The following is a 15,280-nucleotide window of genomic DNA, read 5'->3' on the forward strand; positions in this document are numbered from 1 at the left end:
CCAAGGACTATCAGACAAAAATATTTTTCAATTGCGTATCAGATGCATAAGCGTTATTTTTTAAGATTAGTTTCCGGAATTATTGGGGCTATAAGCAAGAATATATGAAATTGGATTTAAACAAATGTTTCCCCGTTGATTTTTGGATATAAAAGGGTAGATTTTTCAGAACTTTTCTTGAAAATAGAAATAAATTCATATAGACTACCAGAGCTATAAGTGTAGAAGCAAGAATTTTACGAAGGCATATCAGAGTAGTAAGCACGGATTTTTAAATAACGTTTTCGAAGGAATAACAGGCATATAGGTTTGTAATACTTTTAGAAGCTCTATCCAGCCTATTACATCTTAAAGGACTATTAGTTATATAAGCGGGAAGTATTAAATAATTTCTACAAAGGATTTCAGGTCCATAGGCGTGGGGTCTTAAATATTTTTTTGGAAGGGTCTTCAGACCTAAAAGCGTGTATTTGTATATAATTTTTTGAACGACAATCACAATCAGTGTCGATTTTTAATGCTTTCAAAGGACTATTTTTGGACATTGATGTTTAAACAATTTTCAGGGACTATTCGGCCCACAAGTGGGATTTTTCAATATTTTTTTCGAAGGACTGTCAGACCTATAAGCGTAGATTTTTCAGTATTGTTTTCTAAGGGCTGTCAGAGAAATAAACGTAGAGGTTTTTATATTTTTTTCTTCGAATTCTTTCAGACTTGGATTTTTCAATAACATTTTTCGAAAGTCTATCGGACCCATATGCGCGGATTTTTAAATATTTTTTTCAGGGACTATCAGGGCTACAATCGCGAATTTTCCAATATTTTTTCGAAGGATTGTGAGATATATTTGCATCGATATTGAAATAATATTTCAAAGGACCATTAGACTTATAAGTGTTGATTTTTAAGTATACCGATCGTCATATCTCGACTAGCTGAGTCGATCTAGACATGTGTGTCCGTCCGTCCGTCCGTCTGTCCATTATAATTTGTAAACACGATACAGGCCACAATTATGGACCAATCTTCACGAAATTTTGCAAGTAGAATGGGTTTAGGCCAATGAAGACCCTTATTGTTTTTGGAAAAGATCGGTTAATAATTAGGGGATGGAATGGACCAAAAGCTTTATTTTAGTCTGATTTTCTGGTCGCTCCAGAGGCCGCAATTATGGCTCAAACACCACGAATTTTTGCATGGAGAAGGGGATCGGGCCAAGGAAAAAGTATGCCTGTTTTGAAAAAGATCGGTCAATATTTAGCGGGTCAAATGGACCCTGACGTATATATTTGCCCCTGAAGAACCTAGACCCAAAAAGTTGATAGTATGTTATAGAGGAGTGGTTGACCTTTAAATTAATACCAATTATAGGGTCGTATGTACTCAGATGTGGGAGCTACACTTAAATATTTACAGGTGCTTACGTATTCAGACAATATTTAGTAACCCAAACCCACACTAGAGGGTGGAAATATAGCGCTGATCGCTTTGAAAATTTCCATGAGATTCCAGTTATGGTCAAGGACAACGCCTATAACTTTCTGTGATGATCAAAAAATAATTTTGGGATGAAGTGGACCGAAGGCTTAATTTTTTATTTGTGTTATTTTCGAGTCGATCTATAGACCACAAATGAAAGCCGAACATCACAACGCAACCCACGGTGAAAGGAATCTGGACAATAGCTGTACTGAATACTCGTAATATTCGGAAAATATGTCAGTGTAAGGAAGAGGTGCTGCTTACCTCTAATCGGGCAAGAGGAAGGAATTATCACGAAATATTGCCCAGGCTCGGAATAAACATCCGCAGAAAGTTCGGTAGTTGTGTAGGGTATCGTATGGTCGGCCTCATCCGACTATACTGCTCCGCTCACTGGTTTAATAACACTGTGCTACAAAATAACAAAAACATTTTTTTCAGGGGTTCTAATGTACCAATTCTGTTTAGTTGGAGTCCCTGGACCACGAAAATACCATTGGTTTTTCTGGGTCACTTCGAAAATTAATTTTATAACGGTAAATATAAAGAAAAACGTGGTTTCATGGATTTTTAATTTTAAACTTGAATAACTTATTTACTATATAACGGATTTATATTATTCTTTTTTTCTTTCGAAGAGTACAATTTTTCCTTTCAAACAAGATATATATTTGGTAAATCGGTTGAGGATTGGCTGAGTTACAGCGGTTGAAATGTGAAAAAATACGCTTAAAATTACAAAATTTATTTTTCTTCGGACTGTACGATGAAATTATGATATCAAGCCATATATGTTTTATTATATTACGGGGAAGAAAATTAAATTAGCTTTCGAAAATGATAAAAATCAAAAAAATCGGTTAAAAAATGTATAACTTATACACATTTTTGTATTGATTCTATGCATATTCTCTAAAGGAAATATGGGTCTGTATCGTTTCCTGTTACAAACCGTTATGTTTGCAACAGGCAAAAGGAAGTGAGATAGACCCATATTTCCTTTAGGGAATATTCATCAATACAAAAATGTGTATAAGTCATCCATTTTTTAACCGATTTTTTTTTTGATTTTTATCATTTTCGAAAGCTAATTTAATTTTCTTCCCCGTAATATAATAAAACATATATGGCTTGATATCATAATTTCATCGTACAGTCCGAAGAAAAATAAATTTTGTCATTTTAAGCGTATTTTTTCACATTTCAACCGCTGTAACTCAGCCAATCCTCAACCGATTTACCAAATATATATCTTGTTTGAAAGGAAAAATTTTACTCTTCGAAAGAAAAAAGAATAATATAAATCCGTTATAAAGTAAATAAGTTATTCAAGTTTAAAATTGAAAATCCATGAAACCACGTTTTTCTTTATATTTACCGTTATAAAATTAATTTTCGAAGTGACCCAGAAAAACCAATGGTATTTTCGTGGTCCAGGGACCCCAACTAAACAGAATTGGTACATTAGAACCCTTGAAAAATTTTCGTGTCGCACAGTGTAATTTAAGAAGGACGTTCAGAGTAATAAGCGTGAAGGTTTCAATATTTTTTCAGGGACTATCAGACCTATCGAAGGACCCTCAGACCTATAAACATATATTTTTTTACATTTCTTTCTAAGGCAGTATCAGACTAGTGTATTTAAAAAATATATATTATTTATTTGCACGAACATCAGACCTATAATCGTAAATTTAATAAGAAAATGGAAGGACTATCAGACCTATAAGCATGATTATCTGAGCTACAATAGTGACGGTTAAAGTTTTTTTTTTCGAAGACTATCCAAGTTTCTGTTTGCACGGAAGATTCTGGTATTGTTATTTATATTAAAATGTTTTTATATCCTACGTAATATTAAATATATTATATGAAAATAGCAGATATGATTATTCCATCAAAGCAGAGTGGCGCAGTGGAAGCGTGCTGGGCCCATAACCCAGAGGTCCGAGGATCGAAACCTTGCTCTGCTAACTGTATTTTTTGCTAAATCGAAAAAGCTATTTTATTTAAAAAAAATATATGTTTCGTTTTAAAATAATATATAAAATACAAGAAATTTTCTACATAAAAGTTGATAGCAGAGCAAGGTTTCGATCCTCGGTCATCTCGGTTCACTGTGCCTCGCTGCTTGCTGTCATAAACATGAACATTGCTCTGTCAATATTGATTGTTATATTTTATTTGAACCGAAAATGAATATAATTTCCCGGCTATAATTTTCTTAAAGAAACATATAGATTTTTATTTGAAATTAAATATAAAACTATAAATCTTATGAAAATTGTAGCAGAGCAAGGTTTCGATCCTCGGACCTCTGGGTTATGGGCCCAACACGCTTCCACTGCGCCACTCTGCTTGGTGCATTGTGTGCGGAAAACTAAAACAATGGGCCATCTGGTACAAGACACATTTGTCAACCGAAGAGAATTTGCCATTATGGATTCATGGTGGGCGAACAATTTCTACGCTCAAAATTCTTAATATAGGTTAATGTTTGAAGATTCACGGTACTTTTAAGGTCCAGCCGAATCCCGGCTGGCGGTAATTTATTATGACATCGCATCCAAAGGGCATGTTAGAAATGTCGAGATAAGTTTGTCTTTTAGTGCGGTAATAGTAATACTAAATAATAGTATAATATATAGAACTCTTCATATATTTTAGTATATCTCCCATATCCGACAGGGCTTTGAACTTATATTATCCTCACACCATTGTTGTGTAGGAAATGAAAAAATGTATCCAGAGCATTTCTTGTAACCATTTAATGATACCTACGGATTTTCGGTATTTATAATATTAAGCATGCAGGAAGGTATTGTTATACAAAAATGTTAGGTTCGAAATTTAGCTATATCGGTCCTCATTTGCTCGTAGGCATATCACCTCATATAATGATGACTCAAACTATTCGGTAATTCCTACACGATGTAATTAATGTTGGTATCGTTTTAATTAGAGGCTCCTGGAACGTACGAATACAATTTGTTTTTCTTCAATGACAATTTTCATATTGAACCAGTAGCTTTTATCCCACCCCTCGAAATAAAATCCTGTGTACGTTGGTAATGGCCTCAAATAAATTTGCCTCATCTTCACATCATTTTGGGGATTTTATACATATGTTCTACCCTACCATGCGTCGTCAAAATCGTCCCACATTTTAGGTTTTGGTTTACAACAATGGCTTGGTACAATTGTTGTTATAGATATACTTTTTTGTATTTTCCCTACATTCTCATTTCAAGTAACTATCAGTACTTACTTAAACCCGAACTTAAAGCGTTTTTCACTTGTTATGTTTACCAGCAGGAATCGATGAGAAACACATGACTGCGAATATTTCATAATTTCCTCTAATATCAATACTGTGAAGAGGAGTTCAACGAGCAAGATATTTCTACATAAGTGGTTCAAGCTCAGCTGGTCCTATTTCTCATTTTAGATTTTCAAAGTCCTTACCATCAATTTTCAGAAACCATAAACCTCAAAAGCGAGTACGGTTACTGAAAAACATTTTTTTGCCAAGTTTCAAGCCGTCAATCTAACCACGAAGTAAGGCAACATTGAACTTCTCAGTGAGGTGGTATCGCTGATAAAGAAGTTATAAGAGTCCGTAACTACAGTCTTCATACCTTACAAACTTAGTTTAAGTTCAAAGATGGGGAATATCGTTCCACCCCTTCTGTTACCTCCCCCACAAAATGGTCAATATTCTGTTAAAAATTAATTTTATAATAACTTGCAAACTTACTATCCGATTTTTACGAAACTTTGTACAACCTATTAGCCTAGATGAAGTACCTCCCCCACAGAGGGTAAAAATTTTCAATATTTACAATACCAATATCAGGCTAATGGAATGTCCGCTTTGAACAAAACTTTGCACAACCTATTAGCAAGCCTAGATCCATTGGTCCACTCTTTCTGGTGCCTCCCCTACAAAATGATCAAAATTGTGCTAACAATTAATTTTATAATAACATGCAAACAGACTATCCGATTTTAATGAAACTTTGTACAACATATTATATATACCAAACCTAGATCAAGTAGGAAGATGGGCCCTATTGGTCAACTCCTTCTGGTACCTCCCCCACAAATGGTCAAAATCCAATATCAGACGAATGGAATGTCCGATGTAAACCAAAATTTGCACAATCTATTATCTTTACCAACCCTAGATCAGGTCCGAAAATGGGAACCATTGGTCGACTCCTTCTGGTACCTCCCCCAAGAATGGTCAAAATTTTCAATGTTTATAAATGCAATATCTGCCGTATGGAATGTCATATTTCAACCAAATCTTGCACAATGTATTATCTTTACCGACCCTATATCAATTCCGAAGATGGGATCCAGTGGTCCATTCCTTCCGGAGTGGCTAAACATGTGAATGGCGTTTATGGTTCCGGTACTATAACAGCCAATTATGTGCAATTTTGGTTTCGTAGATTTCGTTCAGAAATTTTTGATATTAAAGATGCACCACGGTCGTCGAAAATGTCCATAAAATCGGAGAAATGGTCGAATAAATAATAATGGATTTATTATATATATATATTCATATATTTTATAAAATAAAATATATATATTTTCCTCCAATTTTATGTAAATGGCGCCTCAATCTTCCAAAGTTTGTCGTAATGAGATAAACCACATAAAAATCTATGTAGCATCTGCTGTATCCACCCAAAGTTCGGATTTTCTTCTTTCCTTACTGGTTTAAAGCAAATTTAAAATTTTCTTTTATTTCAGAGAATTAAAGATGATTAAAAAAATTAAATGCAGATTGCTTATTTATAACAAAAACTTGCCCTTCCAAGTTTAATAGACACTCAAATCAGAATACAATAGAATATTCTTCTTTTAACCAATTTCACTCGCATTTCATTTACCTTTAACTAAATTGCAGAACTCAAACCCCTTAAAATTAATAAGGAAATGTTTCCTTTCCTTTGTTATTATTTACACAAAAACACAAAAGAGGTAGTTTTACTTAAAGTAGGTCATTGGAGAACATTGAAGGTAAAGAATGCAAAACATAAGCCGGTTTATTTTCGTTTTATATTTTAAGGAAATGTAAACTATGGCTTACACAGCAAATCATTAGTGAATATAATCTATCAACAACAGATCATCATATTTTACCAATTACAGTTTTAAAACTCATTGCCAAACGCATGCTATCGGAGAAGTACATTTAACGTGAATTCTATTGTTACATTGCAATATCATGAATCAAATAAGGAGTAAATTTAATATCACATTCAAAACGTATATATTCTGAACGTTTTCAATATGGAATAATTTTGTAATAAATCATTAGTTTGAAAATCATCATTCATGTTTATTTCACATCATTACTTTAGTTTATTCTTTTTTTGTAATAAAAATTTACTGAACGCAAGGGGTGTTCATCATCATGCGTTCTTCACAATATGTGATTACGATTTTTTTTTGTAATGTAGAAAAATGAACAAAAACCAGTAAGGAAAGTAGTAAAGTCGGACGGGGCCGACTATATGATACCCTTCACCACTTTGGGTATATGCAATAGATGAATCTTAACAGACGTCGCATTTTTGAAGGAACAGTAAAATGAAATTGGACCCATAAACATATCCTTCTGCAACCTATACTAAATTTTTCATGTGGTCAGATATAGAATTGCTTCTTACAATGGGACAGAGTTATGTAAATCCATTTAAAGCATATATCAATCCGTTGATTATTTGGATACATATATGATAAACATGAGGAGTTTAGTGCACTATTTACCTCAAATCGGACGAAAATATTTATAAAAGCTATATCGAAATCTAAGCCGATTTCATCGAAACTTGTTACAGAATATCGGCCACATTTTGAGTTCTTGGTGCATCATTTAGTTTAAATAGGGAGAAAATATTGCAGCTCTACCCAATTTGAACCGATTGCAACAAAACTTTCCACATGCTAGGTTATATAAACTATATAACATTGGGTCTTTGATGCACAATTTACTTAAAATCTGATGTAACTATATATAGGAACTATATATAAATCTGAACTAATTTTAACAAAACTTGCCACACGTTATCTCATAATGACTTCTATAATTTGTGCAAAATTGTGTGCCAATCCGACTCACCTGGGGAATTCGGTGCATCATTTATATCTAAATTATAAGTTCATTACGAAAGATATATAGGGACTCTGGTGCACCATTTACCTAAAATCGGACGAAAATATATATTGGAACAATATCTAAATCTTGACCGATTTTCACGAAACTTGAAACACATCATTGCACACTTTATTCAGTACGCTGTACCAAATTTCGTGGAAATCGAAAGATATATAGGGATTTTGGTACACCATCGGACGAAAATATATATGGGAGCTATATCTAAATCTAAACCGATTTTCAGGAAACTTAACACGCATCATTCTAGACTCAATTCATTATGCTGTGCCAAATTTCGTGCAAATCGAAAGAAATATAGGGACTCTGGTGAATAATTTACCTAAAATCGGACGAAAATATATATGGGAGCGATATCTAAATCGGAACCGATTTTCACGAAACTTAACATACATTATTCTAGACTTTATTCAGTTCGATATGCCAAATTTCGTGCATATCGAAAGACATTTAGGGACGTTGGTACACCATATTCCTTCAATCTAACGAAAATATATATTGGAGCTATATCTAAATCGGAACCGATTTTTACGAAATTTAACACACATCATTCTATACTATGTTCAGTATGCTATACCAAATTTCGTGCAAATCGAAAGATATGTAGGGACTTTGGTGCACCATATACCTTAAATCGGACGAAAATATATATGGGAGCTATATCTAAATCTGAACCGATTTTTCCCAATTTCAATAGGGTTCGTCCTTGGGTCAAATAAGTGACGTGTGCCAAATTTCATCCAATTCGGATAATAAATGCGACCTGTACTTTGTTTACATGGACAGACAGACAGATGCATAAATCGACTTAAAAATCGAGTTTCTCCGGTAGTATAAGTTATGATGTTTTGTGTAACTTAAGGGACCCCACCCATTCTCGATTTTAATTTTTCATGATTTTCAATGGGCTGGTAATTCAATACCAATGCTTGTTATGGTTTGTAACTTTGCACTTATATATTTGAAGATTTAAAAAGGAAGAAAAATAATTTACAAAAAATTTTTGTTATTGCTTTGCTGTTGTTTTTGTGATCAAAGAAAAGTCCTTATTTTTGATGGCGGGCATGATAACTCCTCACTGGATCATCGGAATCCGAAAATTCCAACGGTGTTAGAAAGAGTACATGTCTGGTTCTCGTATGAACTAGGATTATTGACTTCGCTCTAAAATTAATAAAATGGCGGACCTTTGAATTTTTTTTTTTTTTTTTTTGAAAAATCGCCGATTTTTTACCAAGAACCAAGTTAAAAAATAAGGAAGATCTTCACCGATTGGCTTTATCCTAGTTCATACGAATGCTATACACTCACAGAGAAACGTGTAAAAATTTGAAATTGATTGGGTTATTAGTTTTTAAATTATCGTGCCCGCTATTCGCCGTCACTTGATGCTGACACAATCGCCGTCACTTGATGCTGACACAATAAATCGGCTATATCTTCAAGAGTTCTTGAGATTTTCACTTGAAATTTTGTAGAGACATTCTTGAATTAGCGTAGAATCGAATTAAGTAAAAAAATTGACCCCGAGAATGGGGGGTCCCCTTAAATGGTCTATTTGGTTTTGTTACTATGCTTAATAAATGAAAAAAGTGATTCTATGCATATTCTCAAAAGGAACCATGTGTCTATCTCGTTTCCTTTTGTCTGTTACAAAAATATGCACAAAGACATAATACCCTGTACCACAGTGTGTTGAAGGGTATAAATATAATTTATGTTATCTTTCTTGATACATCGATTAGCAGATGTTGAAATTTTTTTGAACGTACCTATATTTCATTGCAATTTTTGTTGTGGATGTATTTGACGTACGAGTGAGTGAAAGTAATATCGATTATTCATTAGCAATTTTAGGTAATGTAAATAAAGAACACATTATATTCTGCAATCAAAAAAAGGAAATAAAGTTGGTACTTAAATCAGTTAATATCACTGCAATATCATTATGTAGGCCAAACTTATTTCTATAAAATGTAATTCGAAATACATATTTCAATATTTAAAAGTATATTTTGTGAACAAATATACGTTGCTTTCATTATTTTTAAATTTTAATATAAATTAAACGAATAATTAAAAACGAACCTTTTGTGCCACATTACATCATATAAATTTGTCTATATGTACATTACCTAAAATTGTACATAGTTTTTCTAAGAATATATGAGTTACATATAGCTTTGAGTTAGTTACATACATATTACTCCTGATAACCAGTCACAAAGTCAAGTCATTCTGTGGGCGAATAAATAAATATAAGGGTTCTTTGGAAATTTACATAAAAATAATTTTGCAACAAATTGTTTACATTTTTTGAGAAGTTTTGAAAAATTATACATATATTTATGTAAACATAAATATACTTTTCATCATATATTTTACATTTGTATAATAAGTAAATATGTTTTTATATTTATATGCATATGAATGTGGTTTACATAAAACAAAATAAATATATATTTTCAAACATAAATATACAGACTGATAAATAAAACAACAAAGTGTCAGTCGATGTTGCCGACTGATTAATACCCCCAGTTTGCAGAGGATTAAGAAATTAATTAATTATTCGCTTTATATAAGCTATAGGTTTTTATTAAGTAGAAGAGTTTGCTCTATAGAAAAATAAGTTTGAGGGGGTCATCTTCGCACCTGGGTCATCTAGGTTTGGTAATAGTATTACGATGTGTAAAGTTTGCATCAAATCGAACGAATGCAATCGCTTGGTATTGAATTTAAGAATTTTTAAATGTTGACATTAACACAACAATTAGAAGGCCAACATTATCTTTTTCTTACACTGGCAATTTCTCCAGACCATATAATCCTGAGGTGGATATACGAGGGCTACCATATGAAGCGTTATACATTTTATGATTTCAAAAGTACTGGAATTCGATATCTGCAAAACTATTTTATTAAACCTTTTTCTTTTGTTAAAAGTTTGACATTGGCGAAAATGAATCGCTTAACTAACACACAATTCATACAAACATCAAAACCTATTACCAAAATGGTGATCCTGCCGCCGTCACTTATCCTTCTTTAAGATGGGATTAAGGTTTACATAATTGTCCTAATACTCAAGCAATAGATAACATTGTGAAGAAATTTGAAGAGACTGGATCAGCTACAGATATTGTAAGGCATATGCATTATTGACCCGCTGTTTTGTTGAAAATATCGCTGCTGTAAGTTAAAGACATGCCGAAGACCCGAATGTGTCGATCTATCGTCGTTCTCAGAAATTATGACTATGTTACGGCACATATAGCGTATTTTGCATCCATATAAAGTCCAAAGCACGGAAAAACTGAATTCAGGTGACCATTCATAACGTCGTAAATAGGTGGAATGGGTGCTAGAACAACAATAATTGAAGAGGGGTCATTACATCCAGGAAAATTAACTCTTTGCTTTGCTCTGTGGTCTTCGAAAACGAACGGAACGACTGTAAAACTCGCGATATGTGTACCCTCTTGACCGATTATAGGTCAACAGTTCCTCTTTCTTACCTTGGCCTATTTTCCTAATATTATTTGAAACAAGTGAAAATTTACGCCATATGATACCAATTTTGACCTGATGAATATTGATCGATCATAATGTAGTATGGGTTCTGGCAAATGAAGACCCCTATAGTTTTTGGAAAAGACCGATTAATATTTAGGGGATGAAATGGACCAAAAACATTATTTTTGTCGGTTTTTCTGGTCGCTCCAGAGGCCGCAATTATGGCCCAAACACCGCGAATTTTTGCATGGAGAATGGGATCGGTCAATATTTAGCGGGTCAAATGGACCCTGACTTTTGTGTGAAAAATGACAAAATTTGTATTCTATGGCACATATATTTACTCCTGGAGGATGTAGACCCGAGGAGTTGATAGCATATCCAAGAGGAGTGGTTGGCCTTTAAATTTATACCAAATATAGTGATGTATCTACTCAGATGTGGGAGTTACAGTCAAATATTTACAGGTGCTTACGTATTCAGATATTATTTAGTAACCCATTACCACATTAGAGGGGGAAATATCGCGCTGATGGCTTTAAAATTTTTCATGAAGTTCCAGTTATGGTCAAGAACAACGCCTACAATTTTCGGTGATGATCAGATTAAAATTTTGGGATGAAATGGACCGAAAACTTATTTTTTTGTGTGTTTCGAGTCGAGTATAATCCGAAAATCACAACACAACCCATCGTTAAGGTAATCTGGACAAGTAATTAGAAGGACTGTACTGAATATTCGAAAAAGTAAGGAAGAGGTGTTGTTGACCTCTAATCGGGCAAGAGGGGGCAAATATCACGAAATATTACTCAGACTCGAAATAAACATCCTCAGAAAGTTAGAGTTCGTGGTAGTTGTGTAGGGTATCGTATGGTCGGCCCCGTCCGACTGTACTGCTCCGATCACTGGTTTGTAAATCGTACAACAATTTTTAAAGATTGTCTGATTGATATGAAATTCTGCAGCGTACCGAATTGAGAAATAATAATAATTCGTATATTATACTAATAGTGTTGCATAATTTATGAATGCGATTAATGCAGAAAGTGAAAAAATATCTTGGCACAGAAACGGTCCGTCGTCTTAATTTTTCTATTTTGTATTATGTTAAGTTTCGCCTCGTTTCTTTTTATCACGAACTTGTCTTGCGTCATTGCACGATCATATTTAATGTTAAACATTCAATCGGGCTTGTTGCTCGTATCAACATTTGTTTGATATATTGTATATGACATTTATATCGAAATAATTAGGAAAATACATATGCGAATTTAATAACACAATGCTGAGGTCAGTAAAGATCATTTCATTTCGATCATTTCTCCAATCTGTGCGTGGTGCATTTTTAATATCAAAAATTCCTGAACGGAATCTACGAAAGTAAAATTGCAAAAAATTGGCAGTTACAGTATCAGAACCATCAACACCATTCACAATTTTAGCCGCTTGGCTTGCATTTTCGCCTTAGTCAAAGAAAAGCTGTAAAATGTACAAAATGTCCTCTTTGTTCACTTCCATTTTTAACACCCTGTAACTCACAACTGAATGCAACAAACAAAAACCAGCAAAATTATTTTTTACTTCGAAATTCCACCCTTCCAACGAGCATAAATCTGAAATTGTTTGATCGATACTTTACGAGAAATCTATCAGTACAGCCATCTGTCGAAAAAATAATGCATTTTTTTCCCCAAACTTAATATAGTTTCAACATATTTGGTCTAAATATTGCTTCAAATATCCATTAGTAGCATATGCCCGCAACTTCGTTAGCGAATGTAGGAAATATTTAATAATGTATTAACATATTATTTTATTTTTACAGCAAACTGCATACGTCAAAAAAAAAAAAAACAATCCACACTTAATATCGACCATAAATTAAATTTGGGTAAATTTGAGTACCAATTTAGTATCAAATTTCATGATCCGAGGTCTAAAGATTCACCCAAATTCACATTTTAACAAATTTTCCATTTAGTACACATTATTTCCATACGTACCCACCTTAACCAATGATTCCAAATTCATATTTCAGGATTCCAACTCTAATAATTCACCCACAATTGAAATTGTACCGAATTTAGTAGTAAAGTTTCCAAAACTTCCTACTTAACCCAAACCTACACCCCGACACCCTTTATTCCTAAACAATTTAAATTGTACCAAATTTAGTACATAGTTGTACCAATTTCCGAAACTTCCTACAGGATTTCAGGATTCCAACTCGATCGGTTCACTCACAATTCAAATTGTACCATATCTCAATCTTACACCTCAACAGTGATCCTGGCTCCAAATTTCATGATTCTAGATCTATTGTACCAAATGTACACTCCGACGGTAATTTTAATTTCGAATTCCAGGATTCCAGCTCGATTTGTACCTCCAAATCAAATTTGTACCAAATATAGTACTTTTCGTACACATGAGTACACGCTTTCCAAACTCTCCTCATATCGACCCTAATTCTCAACCTTAATTTGCATTCCAAGTTTCAAGTTTTTAGCTCAATCCATTCACATGCTACGAAATTGTACCAAATTTAGTACTTTTCCGATACTTATAGTTCGAATTTGCAAAAAGTCCTTTTCTACATCTATTCTACACTCCATCAGTGACCCTCAATCCAAATTTCAGATTTCTAGCTCTACTAGTTCGCCAAATACAAATGATAACATATTTAGTACTTTTTAGCCTTATCTGTCATTTTTGGACCAAAAGTGACACTCACCCAAAATGTCAAGATTCTAGCTTCGTTGATGAATCGTTAAATCAGTCAATCAATCACTTTACTCTTTTATTAGTATAGATTAAATTTGTACCAAATACAGTACCATATAGTACTTTTCGTACACATGAGTAAGCGCATTCAAAACCTTATCCTTAAATGCACCCTACATCTGAACCTTAATTCACACTCCAAATTTCAAGTTTTTAACGCTACCCGTTCACATGCTACAGAATTGTACCAAATTTAGTACATTTTCGTACTTTTCGGATAGTTATAGTTCGAATCTCCAAAAACCCTTTGGTACATCTATCCTACATTTCATCAACGACCACCAAACCAAATTTCAGAGTTCTAGCTCCACTGGTTCGCCAAATACAAATGGTATCACATTTAGTACTTTTCGTACCGTTCTAGTACGAATTTCCAAAAACCCAGCCTTAACTGTCACTTTTGGACCAAGGGTGACCCTCACCCAAAATTACAAGATTCTAGCTTCAGCCGTTTCGTCTGGGCGTTGATGAATCGTTAAATCAGTCAGTCAATCACTTTACTCTTTTATTAGTATAGATTTATTCAGATTTCAGTCTGTGTTGCAGCGTGTATGTATGGATTGATTAAAGTTGGATCATATTTACATATAGATATAATATTAAATTTCGATCGGTGTCATTTCCCAAGTTCACCAAAGATGCTAACTCTGCCCGATTTCAACGATAGTGTACCCATACCACAGAAACCATTTGAAGCCTTATGATCCTCTCTGGGATATTCCCTTAGTGGTGCAGCGTATAATATAATCTGCCCGTGCTACTTTTGTCCTTACTGGTTTTAATTACAATGAACTGAAAAATTACGAAATATTTTGTTCACATATTTTGTATGTCGTTAAATTAATTTTATATTAAAAAATATATATTTACTCCTATCAAGCAAAGCTCAATATTAAAATTTATTTCAATTCACCTACCATAGCTCTATTTTTAACATGAAAGTGAATATTTAAACTTATAAATATAGAATAGTGGTTAAATAGTATTTCATATCAAAATGTATTCATTGAGGTAGTTTGCAGACTGTGTGGTGTTGGTGGTGGCTGTGTTGTGGTCTAGAATATGGATGGCATCATAGCTTGAGGCTTTTGGATAAATATGTCACACAAGACTTTGTAGATTGTCGGGTAAAACGAAAAAGTAATTATGTTCTACATTGATGGCTGTCATTTGCAACAAACCCCTAGAAGTGCATGGATGGTATGCCTTGGGTCGATGGTTATAGAGCAAAGTTTTATTATAAATACTACTGCTTGTTTGGCTTTTGATACCTGGTTCAAATATATACACATGGATATGCACACA

At 33.5% G+C, this 15,280-nt stretch overlaps 2 non-coding genes across 2 annotated transcripts; one reads left to right on the forward strand and one right to left on the reverse strand.

Annotated features, from left to right (window-relative positions):
* The first annotated feature begins 3,386 nt into the window (after nucleotides 1-3,386).
* On the forward strand, nucleotides 3,387-3,458 carry Trnam-cau (transfer RNA methionine (anticodon CAU)). The gene has a single exon. It is a non-coding gene; the product is annotated as a tRNA-Met (tRNA).
* A 314-nt stretch (nucleotides 3,459-3,772) lies between these two features.
* Trnam-cau (transfer RNA methionine (anticodon CAU)) lies at nucleotides 3,773-3,844 on the reverse strand. The gene has a single exon. It is a non-coding gene; the product is annotated as a tRNA-Met (tRNA).
* Between the last annotated feature and the right edge of the window lie 11,436 nt (nucleotides 3,845-15,280).

The sequence above is a fragment of the Musca vetustissima genome, unplaced genomic scaffold, assembly GCF_032173495.1.
Source record: "Musca vetustissima isolate MV318-11 ecotype Yass unplaced genomic scaffold, APGP_CSIRO_Mvet_v1 utg7864, whole genome shotgun sequence".
NCBI classification, from domain to species: domain Eukaryota; kingdom Metazoa; phylum Arthropoda; class Insecta; order Diptera; family Muscidae; genus Musca; species Musca vetustissima.